The sequence below is a fragment of the Cryptomeria japonica genome, chromosome 10 (assembly GCF_030272615.1).
Source record: "Cryptomeria japonica chromosome 10, Sugi_1.0, whole genome shotgun sequence".
NCBI classification, from domain to species: Eukaryota; Viridiplantae; Streptophyta; class Pinopsida; order Cupressales; family Cupressaceae; genus Cryptomeria; species Cryptomeria japonica.
The window spans coordinates 827832307-827844939 of NC_081414.1; the positions used below are offsets into that span (position 1 = coordinate 827832307).

The 12633-nt window shown below is 36.4% G+C and overlaps 1 protein-coding gene across 5 annotated transcripts in view; it reads left to right on the plus strand.

The window, feature by feature from the left end:
- LOC131076879 (uncharacterized) overlaps window positions 1-12633 on the plus strand; it is a 165229-nt gene that overhangs the window by 99454 nt on the left and 53142 nt on the right. The gene's annotated exons all lie outside the window — the stretch shown is intronic.

Sequence of the window (12633 nt, forward strand, 5' to 3'; positions counted from 1 at the left end):
TTGAGCATACCAACCTTCAATGACTCATAAGATGGGGCTTGAAACCCAGGACCTTCAACTGCAATAACATCTACCATAGGTTGCCAATATGGATTTCTGGCAGCATGGAATGTAGTGTGAGAGAAGTACCAATAATTACCAATTGCCTTCCTTGCTTGTTCAATGACAGTTTTTCTCCATCCTGTACTTTCCAAAGTGGTTTGTGATCTTGGTGTGGTACGAGGTTGGAAGAAAGTATTAATGTTTCCTCCCCCTGTGTTTGGTCCACGTGCTATAGAATTAGGTGTTGATCTAAATTCTTTGAAACCCCCATCTTTGCCATCTTCCTTACCCAAATAGTTCCTCCTAGGATTTGCAAAACTAGAACCTAGTTCAACCTTGATTCTTGCCTTTTTGGCCTTACTTTCAACAATCCCTTCAAGAGATTGCTTTGCCTGATATGAGACATTTGCAAGGCATTTTTGACATATCTTGGTGTTATTTCCTCGTTCTTTTGACAAATGCCATTTGAAATGATAAATTCCACCACTGATATCTTTTAGACACCAATTGCACTTGACCTTTGTGCTACTAGGAACTGCTGTGCAATGTGTCCATGCAAAGTCTTTTTGACATGGCATTGTGATTGAGAATCAGATTTGCAAAAACATTACACTCAGTCTTTAACTTTTGAGGGATCTAGGGTTGAGTTTTTGTACAATAATTGCATTTGAATTTCATTGACATGGGAAATTCGAAGTGTTAATGTAATTGAATATCAAGTTTACAACAATGGAAGATATGGTACTCAAATCTCAAATTGAATTCGAAGAGATATACCCAACAATCATTTATTAACATGGACTGATTTTGTGATTGGTACAATTTGTTAAAGATAGTCATCATGCAAAGGGTATAGTCAAACCACTAGTTATCGCAGCTATGAACCATGCAAAAGAACAAAGTCAAAAGAAAAATGAATTAAGGTAGTTGGACAAATGCCAAGGTTATGTGACAGTTATATAACTGTCGGAAAAACACAAAAGAAACAGGGGTATATTAGAAAAGTATAGTCATCTTAAAACTGTTAATAAATGATTGTGTGATTGGTACAGTTTGTGTGAATGAAAGTGAAAATGCAGTTCCAAAGGAAAAGTGACAGTGGGAATTATGATGTAATGTCCACTTCTCCGCAGTGATTATTTTAGTTGGCTGTTAGCCTATTTCAGAGGCCTGTATGCTAGTCAGGAGCAGAAATTAGGGTTTCCTATTTTCTAGGAGGATTCTTTGGTGTTTTTTTGGGGTGTATGTGAGAGTTTGACAGTTTGGATTCTGGATTCCTTCTGGGTTTTCAGAGAGCTTGAGGATGGTTCGACATGCATCTGCATCGGGTGACTTTTTCTGGACTTACTATTTTTAGCAAGTGCGACGGTTGCTCAGAATGTGGTTAAAATCACTTTGGAAACACTTACTATTTTTAGCAGTATGCTATTTTTAGTAAGTACTATTTTTAGTAGTTCTATTTTTAGCAGGATGTCAACAAGCCTGTTCAGATGGCTATTTCCGGTAGGTCAGTTTGAGCAGTTGGTCTTCCAGCATTTTTGGTGCTATTCTTGGCAAGGGTTCTTTAGCTCAGTTCAGTGACTATTTCTGGTAGGGCAATTCTCTTAACTTGTTTCCCCATGTCTTTGGAGCTTGTATTGGCAGGTTCATTATTTGATGAAGAAATGGTGTTTAAAATTGAATTATAACTTACGACAAAGGTTGGACGATTTATTTAAAAGGGATTGCTTAAGTTATATTGATATCTAAGTCATTTCCTTAATTATATGTGGGTGATTTTTGGTTGAGGAAAATATTTTATAAGTGAATTATTATTAAGGCAAGATGGACACCTTAGGAGGAAAAATAAGACAATTTTATGATATAATTCACTTTATTCTTTAAATGCCATAATACACTTTATCAATGTATTTTTTATAAAGTGTATTTGCCACCAAGTAATGGGCGATTTTGGAGAAATGAAATGAAATGCAAATTAAGGAAATTGGAATGTGGTTGTTTAATCCCATATTGGAAGGTAAATAAGTTCGACTTGAGGAGAAAGTTATAAATATGTGCCTTGGCCTTCATTTGGGACTATCCATGAAAATGCGTATAACGAAGTGTTGCCGGAATGGTGCCAGATTTGTGCTTCGAAGTTGCGAGCTTCCTAGCCTATGTCAGTTTCGTGCTTGAGATATAGCACCTAGCTGTGGAGAGACTATTTCTCACTTAGAGAAATAGGTAGAGCATATTGAGAATGGTTGAATCAGTTGGTTTTCTGTTTTGGTGTGAGTTTGTGTGTTTCCTAGTTGCTGGTTGGTGTCATGGCTGAAGTGTATTTTTACTCCTAGTTTTCTATGCGGGCTCTTGTTGATTTTGGGTATTGGCACAAATGATTTCTATGCTTCTGTAGATGTGTGTTTTATGCACATAACATTTCAGAATAAAATACCAAGGTAATTTACCCTCTCTTGAACAAAATCACCTCAGATGCTAAGGATAAGATAAAAAATGATTCCAAGGTTTCTACATGCCAGGTTTTGACGAGTGGGTAACTCAATGGTCGATGTGAATTTCTGTGTTCACTTGGGGACTTACGCAAATGTTAGGATTATCTTCTTCAATCATTAAATATGCGGAATAGGAGTGTTGACAACTTAGGATTTAACAATATAGCTCTGGACTTAATTCTTACTAAAAAATGGGCAAAAGGAATAGGGTTTAGGAAATCTATTCTAGGCCTAGGAATGTAGGAAATAATGAACAAGTTTAGTGGAATCAAACAAGGCAAGGTCTCACAAATAGGTATTGACACAAGCTTAGTGCAATCGTCTAAGGTACACTCAAGGATTTTCAGACTATCATCATCAAACGTTGACACCATCCAAGTTGGTGCTTGTCAAGGGATGCATAAATAGTTGAAGTTAAGCTTACTCAAATTTCCAATCGACCACACAAGGCGCACTTACCAGCGGCAAGAGGCTAGTGGTATGGATTAAGGATTCCACACAAATATATTCAACAAATCTTTCATTGAATTTAGTAAATATGGAAACAAATTCTAATCTAAAATTCTAATCTAACTTGGAGGAATTGAGAACCATGAATGCAAAGACAACATTTGAAGAGCAAAATCACCAACAATTGAACAATGATTTAGATTCAAATAGCTACAACATATACCAACAATTCTACAAAAACTCTCTTACAAATGAGAGACAAGGAGGTATATATAGAGTCTCTTACAAAATGGATGGCCAAGATTGATATAAGATCAATGGCCAAGATCATGCCAACAATTACTTTTATTGAATTTTGCTGATCTGATTGCATCAAACCATTGATGCTTATTTGCTGGAAATTAACTTGTAAATCTGCTTGTAAAACACTCCAATTAAGCACAAATGGAAATCTTGTATAGATTTCCCACAACTATGAACTGGGTTTCCGTCCAACTCACATATTTCCAAGGAGTTTTCGTTCCTAGAAGTCTGAAAGGCCGTTGAAATTCATCCTTAGAGCTCAATTCTCCAATTGTTGATGTAAAAATGAATCAATAAATGCCAAAATGAAGCCTCCTCATGTTCTTTTATTGACTCCAAACCCTAATCGTTCTTTAGGGTTTTAATACTTTATTTTAATAAAGTCTATTAAACTTAATTCTTCTCCACCTTTTATTTACCCAAATTTTAATAAAATAATGTCTCCTCAAGATGTGTGTTTGAAATTGGGCTCATAATGTATTTAATAATTCTTTTTTTATTTATGTGTTAATACCCCTCTATGGCCCCCTTCTTTTAAAACAACGTTATCTCAACTTGGACAAGGGGTCCTTTTATTACTTTAATAATTTATTATAAAGTGACATTATTAATCACTTTATTTTATTTTAATTACATATTAAAGCCTATACTTCAATATTTAATTTTTATTCAACCCACATCACTTGGCCATTCTGAACTGAAAACTGATGATGCACATGCCATCCTAGTGATGTCCAAATATAGCAGGCGAACCGATAGTCCCTTCCTAAAAAATAGGGATCCTCCCTAAAAAAATAGGAACTGCGACCCAAGCCTCCAGAATGATCCCTGAGGTCTACTGATGCGTTTCGGTCAACTCCCAGTCAATCCCTAAAATTTAGGAACCCCTCCTTAAAAAATAAGAGACTGTCTCAAATTGCTCAAAATGGCTTATAAAGCTTTTGCGTAGCTCCACAAACCTCTGGATGGGTCCCCTATCGACTCCGCTGGCCTATGGGAACCCTAATGATAGGCCAATCCTACTCAACTGCCTGTCAACGAGAGAGGGGACATTACAACTTGCTGAACGGAAGAAGTGCTAGTCAATGAGTGAGTTGTTCTTGACTTTTTCTTCTTTTGTGGTGGCTCCTCACTTGAAACTTCCTTTCTTTTTGTCTTCTTTGCTCGTGAAGTCTCAGCCATATCCTTCTTGTTCTTGTGACTTTCATTTTCTTGTCTATCTCTTTCTTCCTCGATATTGATTTTATGTTGCTTCTCATCCATCTCATTCTTGGAAGAGTGTGATTCCAAATCACCCATCAAGTCATAGGCTAGAGGGATATTCATTTCTTTCAGCCTATTAACTTGGTGTTGCATTCATGTCTGTGTATGTGTCATAACTAGTCTCATCAATATATTCAAATCTGCTACCTCTACCTTTGACCAATTCGGGGTGGGAATGTGCCTACCCTTTTCTTCTTCAAAATGGCATTGAATACAATTCCTATCATCTTCAACTTGATCCAGAATGGGGGATAGTTAACAAATTTTAACCATTTGCACCAAAAGCCTTGAACACATCTTCTTCCTGATTTCAAAATCATCCATAGCATTTACCCAATAGTCTTCTAAGTGTATCTTGTGTCCACATTTCCTTTCTAATGCCATTCTAATCTTGTGATAAGGATCAAAATTCGATCTTGAGGCATATGTCACAAGGGAATAGAATTGTTACTCTTGGATCCCGCAGCTGCTTGGTATGAGGGACATGTCTCAATTGAGTTCCCAATGGTGAGTGGAAAAGGTATCCTTGCCTTGCACGTGTTCTTTTGAATCTTATCATATGTAGAGAGTTGCCTTGTAACCTCTAATACTATCATCTTGTCAGTTGGGAATCTTGAAAGTCGGTAAGGAGAAGATGAAAATTCTTGAACTCTAATGTGGGTGAACTTAGGAAATTGAATGAACCACTAGCCAAACTTCTTGATCAAGTCCTTAGCCTCTTGTGATAACCTCTTATGAGTGCCTCCTTGTAAAGTTCGGATAATGTACATGGAAAAGGCATCGTTCACTCTCTTGAAACGAGTGGCATTGTGAAGATGCAATTGGGGATAGCACTCATATACCTTGAATTGTCATTCTCTATTCCCAACTAGCCCTCTACATGTCAATCTTCTATATCTATAAGTTATTTCTAGCATGTAGACCATGTAAGAGCTCATGTAGAATGATCGGGTTGGTTCCAAGTTCCTCACTTGCTCATCTAGGTTATCACTGATTATCTTGTCCTAGTTGATCATCTTCACCTCGGTTGCTATCTCTTCAATAAAACAAAACATCCAAGGTTCAAAGCTAGAAGCTTGAGGGGATCCTATTACTCGGTTCAACAAGGTGACAAGATCTCTGTACTCCTCGAAGTCGGACCTAATGAGCCTCTTTGGTAACTTGCTATGATTCTTCCTTGGTTTCAACATCCATGTGTTGATGATTTCCGCATAAGACTCAGGTCCAATATTATATATCTTCAAAGCTTCCTCTTTAGTCTTGTAGATTGTTGAATTATACCTTAGAATATGGAAAACCTCCACAATAGTCATTTGTCAAATTGGTCAACACTCTACCATTGTGGCCTACTAGTCTTTCTTTGGGATCATAGTGTCTTGCACAGTCCACCACCAACTCGGCACATTTTATTTCAGGGGGGAAGCTGGTGGCTTGCACAATTCCATTCCTCACCATCCTCATAGCCAGTTTGGATGGATTGTATCCATGCATTCGCTCTTTGAACTCCTCCAAGTCGATGTGTCCAAGGTTGGTGTCTTCAATCTTCTTCCACTTCTAGACGATTCTCGATGCTGGTAGGACTCCCTTGTAGTCATACTTCATTTGTGCTTTGCTTGAGACTCCTTAGGCTCTTGCATCCGACATCTACCTCTTGAAAATAAAACACCTTAAGTTATAAAAGTGAAAAGATGCTAGGATGAATTGGAAACATTTCAATCTAAAATGCAAGAATTGATTATAATAAAATCATGAAAACTTTGATGAATCTCTTGCATAGGGACACATAGAGAAGGTTTTTCATAAGATCACCAATAAAAGTCACAGAAAATGATCCACATTCCTATCTAAAAATCTGGAAATGAAGGGAAATCTGATCAAAACTCTGATTTTTGATAGAGGTCTAGCTCTTATACACTTTTACTCTTCTCAAATGCATACCTTCTTCCCTTCAATACTCAATTTTTTCTTGGTGATGACAATGCAGGTCTGAAATCTGATCAACTTGTGGATAAAATTCACTTCAAATCAAGATGCACTAACTCTGCCTTGGTTGAAAGATTTACCTCCAATAAGGTCTGATTTGAAATTCGCTCTACAAGTTGATGAAAGCTGGTGAAATTCACACCAATATAAGTTAGTTTATTCCCTCTTTGGTTGGAAATCTTGGAAATCTGACTTCTCCTAGGTCTGATTTGAGAATTTGAATGAGGTCTGCACAATTTGCACTAGGGCTGCTGATATTTGCTCCAAATCAGGCCTTAAGAATTCATCCTAATGTGTGATCAGAAATTCGCCTTATTAAATCTGCAATTTTATATTAATCTGCTGGATAATTCACCTTCAATTTCCCACTACAAATTTGCTGGTGGTCTGAGATTCAGTTCACTGCAAATCAGGTATGAAATTAGGCTTAGAATCTGATGAAATTTACTTGTGGATACCTGCTCCTAATTCGCCTAGCTCTCCTGGTTATTCGCTGTGAATTGGATTGCAATTGATACATTTGAAATAAAATGAAACCTCATACTTATAGTGCTCCAATGATTGAAATTAACCCTCTTTGATCTAGGTGACCTAGGCATTGATTGTTTCATAATTTTGAAATTTAAATTGTTGCAAGGACGCCGACTTGGAATAATGATTTTGTTTTGATCTTTTTAAAGTTGTAAGTTTCCTTTGAGGGTCGACCTAGGCCTAAACACCACCCTAGTGGTATTAATGAGTCACCGAGGACACAATGGTGAGCGCTAAAGCATGCAATCCTTGGATGATAGGGTGCTAAAACCAGGTTCTGGAATATAGGTCCCACGTGGGACCTATAGTTCCGGATTATAGGTCCCAAGGGACCTATAGTCCAGAAATGAAAGCTGCAAATGACATGGAGGCGAGGAATTCCTCGTGCGCACGTCCCTATTGAATAAGGAATTGATCAAACAATGTGAAATTGCAAAGTATAATCCCCAAAGTCAAGGTGCTAGGAAGGATGAGTGCAGGACTATTTAGTGCTAAAGCCATGTTGTCTAGGATTAGGGAGCGCTAAATTGACCGTTTCAAGGAATTTCCAAAGGGTGAACGAAAGAGGTGAGCACTAAGGATAGATGAACAAGGATAGTTGGGCACTAAAACCGGTTGGACATGGACAAAATTCTTGGTGAGGAGATTTCAAGTGAAATTTTTGGATTTTGTAAGGAAAAGAAAGTCAACTTTAATTTTGCAAATCCACAATGTGAGTTAGCCTTTGAATTTTGATTTCGAAATTTCACACTTCACACAAAGATTGCACTTTGAATTTTATATTTCTTGTCCAAGAATTTTTTACAAATTTTCTCTATTTTTCCCCTCTTAAGGTATTGAATATCATCATCTTTCATCCTTAGCTTCTCAAAAATCCTCAGTTCTTAACAGCTTGCTCTTGACAACAATTTTGCAACCTTTTAACAATCCTAGCAACCTTGACAACATTTTACAACTTTTGACAACTTTGACAATTTTTGACAGTTTGGCTATTGACAAGGTTTTGCAACTTTTGACGACCTTTGACAGCTTTTAGCAATTTTGACAAGTTTTGACATTTCGCCCTCAATTTACAATCTTAGATCTCACTGACTAGTTTTGGACAGAGACTTGGTGATTAGATCACATCCTTAGGGGCAAATTCACAATCATGACTCAAAACTACTGCCAGATACACTAAACCCTAGGAAACAACTAGACTACAAAGCAAAAACAGGGGATCCCCTTTGCAATGGGGCGATGTGTGAAAAGGTCACAACAGTATCCAAACTCTACCAATCAATCACCATTAATCCTGAAATTGTCTTTTTGAAAGACTGCCAAATTTCAAAACTTTAATCTTGAAACCCAAATCCAAACCAGAAATTCTTCTTAAGATTAAATGCACCATGAACAAGGGTTTTTGTCATCGCTCCAATAATCAGAACCTTGTTGATCCCTGTGTGGAATTGCTCTGGTGAAGCACAAGAGTTTCCATCCTCAGCTCCAAGAAATCTTTGGGGTTTCTGTCCCGTGGGCAAGAGTTTGGCCGCATGCACAAATTTCTAGAAATCTCCGTAGAGAAACAACAAAATTTTGAATTTCTTCTTTATGTAACAAATGAGCTTTCAGCCTCCTTTTATAACCCATCTTGGGAACATTCCAGAAAGTGCATTATAAAATCACTTTATAATTTAATTAATTCTTATAGCCCCCAAAATTTATTTATTTAATTACTTTGGCACTCTAGGCAGAGGGTTAAGCATCCAACATTTAAAAATTTCTATGTTGTCTCTAATGAGCTATTATATTGGGGTGCCCATTAAATTATTTTAATTAAATTGACAACCTTAGTAAAATTAATTAAATATAGCTTAATATTACATCCAAGTTTCCAAAATGGTGGAAATTTATCATAATCGAAAATTGATTTCATAGGAGTGATATTGATGATGAATGATGATAATCAAACCCGACTAGGTGACTTACTAAAAATAGACGCATTCTCCAAGAATCTTGGCGAACACACTAGATGCCGGAAATGGCATTGGAAAGTGTCATTTGAATCCTCTAGGTTTTCTAAACTTGGTAACATTGAATAACCAGTCTAATATGGCTGACACACACTCAGAAGGCCAGAGCCAATTGCAAAGCAAGAGAACCTGAAAAAGGGGACACTACTTAGTAGCAGTTGCTTAATCTTTTTAATACAAATCTGTCGAATTAGTATATTGTGATTGCTTAACTTTTAGAAACTATTGTTTTACCTTTGGGAACCATTGTTAAGTATGTCGAATCCTTGGAAGCATTTCGTAATGAATCAAATTGTTGCAAAACTCTTAACAAAATGAATTGATTGTATGATTTAAAGCTTAGAATTTACGTTGGCCTCAACTTTTTATTTGGAATTCTTATTCGCTTCTTGTTTTAAAGGAGGAAATCCTAGAATTGTAGGTGATGAGTGTTGGCAATTGACACTCTATTGGCTGGTTTCACTATGTCATTGATGGCAACATGATTTTGTGTTCTGGCTTCATATGGTGTACCGACAAACACTTCACAGATTCTACACCGACACTGGCACCGGCAGGTCAAAAAGATTTCTTTGGTCACCGACAATGCAGGCCGACATGGTATAGTAAACGTTATCGGTATTGAAGGCCGACTTATCTTAGATCCCGCATCGGCAACTTGTTTTAATGTTTATACATTTATGTTATCTGGCCGACATGTAATCTGATATTGTATTTATGTTATAGGGTATATAGGGCAGTTTGTTAAGAATGGCCTTCGTTTCTTTGTCAATAATATTTCATTATTTCCTTTATGCAAAGATTAGTGCCCATACCCAGTCACAATAGCATCGTATGATATATTAAAAGATTGAATTAATTGAAAATAGACTTTTTAAAAATTAAAAATAAAAATGATTATACACTATAAAGAATACATATTAGACTTCAATAATTATTAATTTTTTAAAATATATTAATAATTAATATTATTATGATTTAAATAATATCCTTTTAATATATGTTTTTTTTTTGATAGGTAATGGGCCGAATCCGATAAGATGTACATACCCCTACCCCTTTTGGGATTTGAACTTGTGACCTCTCTTTCAAGAGCACAAGTTCTCCACCACTAGGCCAACTCAAGCTGTACCTTTTAACACATGTTTATTCTAATATAATTAAAAAATAAATTTAATGACATTAGTTTTATATAAATGTGCGTTTTTAAAGAATATTTAAAAAAATGTACTTTCAAATGTTCGGTAAAATGTCCGAGTTATTACCGTGTTTTTTCCCAAGCTTTTGCGAGTCTGAAGTTATTTAAAATTTTTGGGGTTGAGTCATTGCCGAGTGCGAGTTTTTCAACTATGATTGGCATCATTGTGGAGGAGCTTCCTTGTTTGCTTGAAATATTTATTCAAGAGCTTTATACTTGGCGTAGCTCCTTCACCCAAAGCGTGCTTGAGAATATACACATGTTTCATTATTTGGCATAACTTTAATGCATGGGACAACTGCAATCGACGTGAAGAAGAAGCCATGGTCTGCTTGTGGAAGAAGACAAAATGTTTAAAACCACTAAAGCAGATTGTGTGAATATTTGGGTAGAATCCATGGCTTGCTTAAGGTGTGATGATTTGGTATGATGTGAGACTATATAATACCTGCACGAGTTTCATATTTGGGTGTGAGAATGGTTTCTTTGAGCTGTTTCTTTCATTCTGGTGCTAGTAAACAAGATGCCATTTAACATAAATTGGCTCGAGCTTTCTTTTGGTGATTGCAACTTATGTCTTCAAATGCTCCTTTGAAATCATCCCTGGACCTGTGGTTGTTGTAAATTGCTGAGTGAAGGTGTCTTTCTAAGTTGTTTGGCATGGAGGTATGGAAAGTGTTATGACTGCGTGGATTTGAAGAAGAGATGTCTGGATGTTCCTGATGCTGTTTGGCTATAGAGATTTGATTTCTTATTCGATTATGATGGTCCTCTATGTGAATATCTGAAGTGAACAAGTCAGTCCCATATTCCTGGCGTGGAAGACTACTGGAAATTTGGATGCCTTTCTAGAGGCTCAGCGCATGGTTTCATATGACTCTTTGTCTCATGGTTTTATGTATCATATTTATCTCCATTATTTTAACACAGTTTGTCAAGATTACTTGCACATCATTCTTGTTGGAGTATCTGTGTCTTTGGTGTGAACCTTGCTGACCTTCTTGGTACCTGAGATGCTGTTTAATATACTGAGCACAACAACACTATCTACCATTTCAGATAGTCCTCTATGGTCCGCTACATGAATATCTGAAGTGGACAAGTCAGTCCCATATTCTTGGCGTGGAAGACTACTGGAAATTTGGATGCCTTTCTAGAGGCTCAGTGCATGGTTTCATATGACTCTTTGTCTCATGGTTTTATATATCATATTCATCTCCATTGTTGTAACACAGTTTGTCAAGGTTACTTGCACATCATTCTTGTTGGAGTATGTGTGTCTTTGGTGTGAACCTTGCTGACCTTCTTGGTACCTGAGATGCTGTTTAATATACTGAACACAACAACACTATCTACCATTTCAGATGTATGAGTTTGTTGCTGTTGTTAGTTCTGAGCACTTATATTCACCTGCAGCTAGGATTAGGAGACTCAAAGATGCTGGATGGGTCTAATGATCTGTTAAGCGACAAATTTCTGAGTGCGCATATCCTTAAGGCTATCTGGTAAACCTGAATATTATTTTCAGCAAGACAGGTGTACCTGAAGACTATGGCTGGAGATTGGAGGCCTCACGTGAGAGTAGGAACCCAGTATAAAAGCTAGTACTGGCTTTGATATCTCCCTGTTGCTGATCAATTACATTGCATATCTGTGTATGGTAGTTGCTGTGCAATTTTAGTAATGCTGTAATTTGATGATCAGCCTTTGAAATCTTTTACAGATTGAAATTGGCAATTAAAGATTAGAGATCTGTTTTTTCAATTCTGTACTGAAATCTGCATCCTTCTTATTATCATATGAAGTGAATTCCTTTTGTAAATATTGCCATATCATTTATGCATTGAGTTCAAATATTATTCCTAATATCTGCATAACTGAAGCTTTATTGAACTAAAAACTACAAGCAAAGTATTAGTCAAAGAACTCCATGGTGAAATGAAAAAAATTGGTGAAAATCAATACGTTTTTTTTTACATTTAGCAGTCTAGTGTACTACCGCCATGCTTTTGTTTTATGCTGAAATGTTGATGATATTAGAACAATGTATTATTATAGCCTTATAGGTAATCAACTTGAAAGTTTTTACATGAAATCTCATATTTTTAGTTCTACATACACTTTTAGGACATATCTTGCACATTTATTGTATTTTTGTCTTAAAAGATGGTAGGACATATTTTTCTATAATTGTCAGTCCTTTATCTATGGTACATCATAACTACAATGGCAAGTAGTTCTCATCCCAAAAGTTGAAAATTCCTGAGCGATTTGGATATGCATATCTATGTGTTTTTGTATATGCATATATGGATAAGAATATGCTTAGTATGATTAAGTTTCATTTAATGGTCAAAAA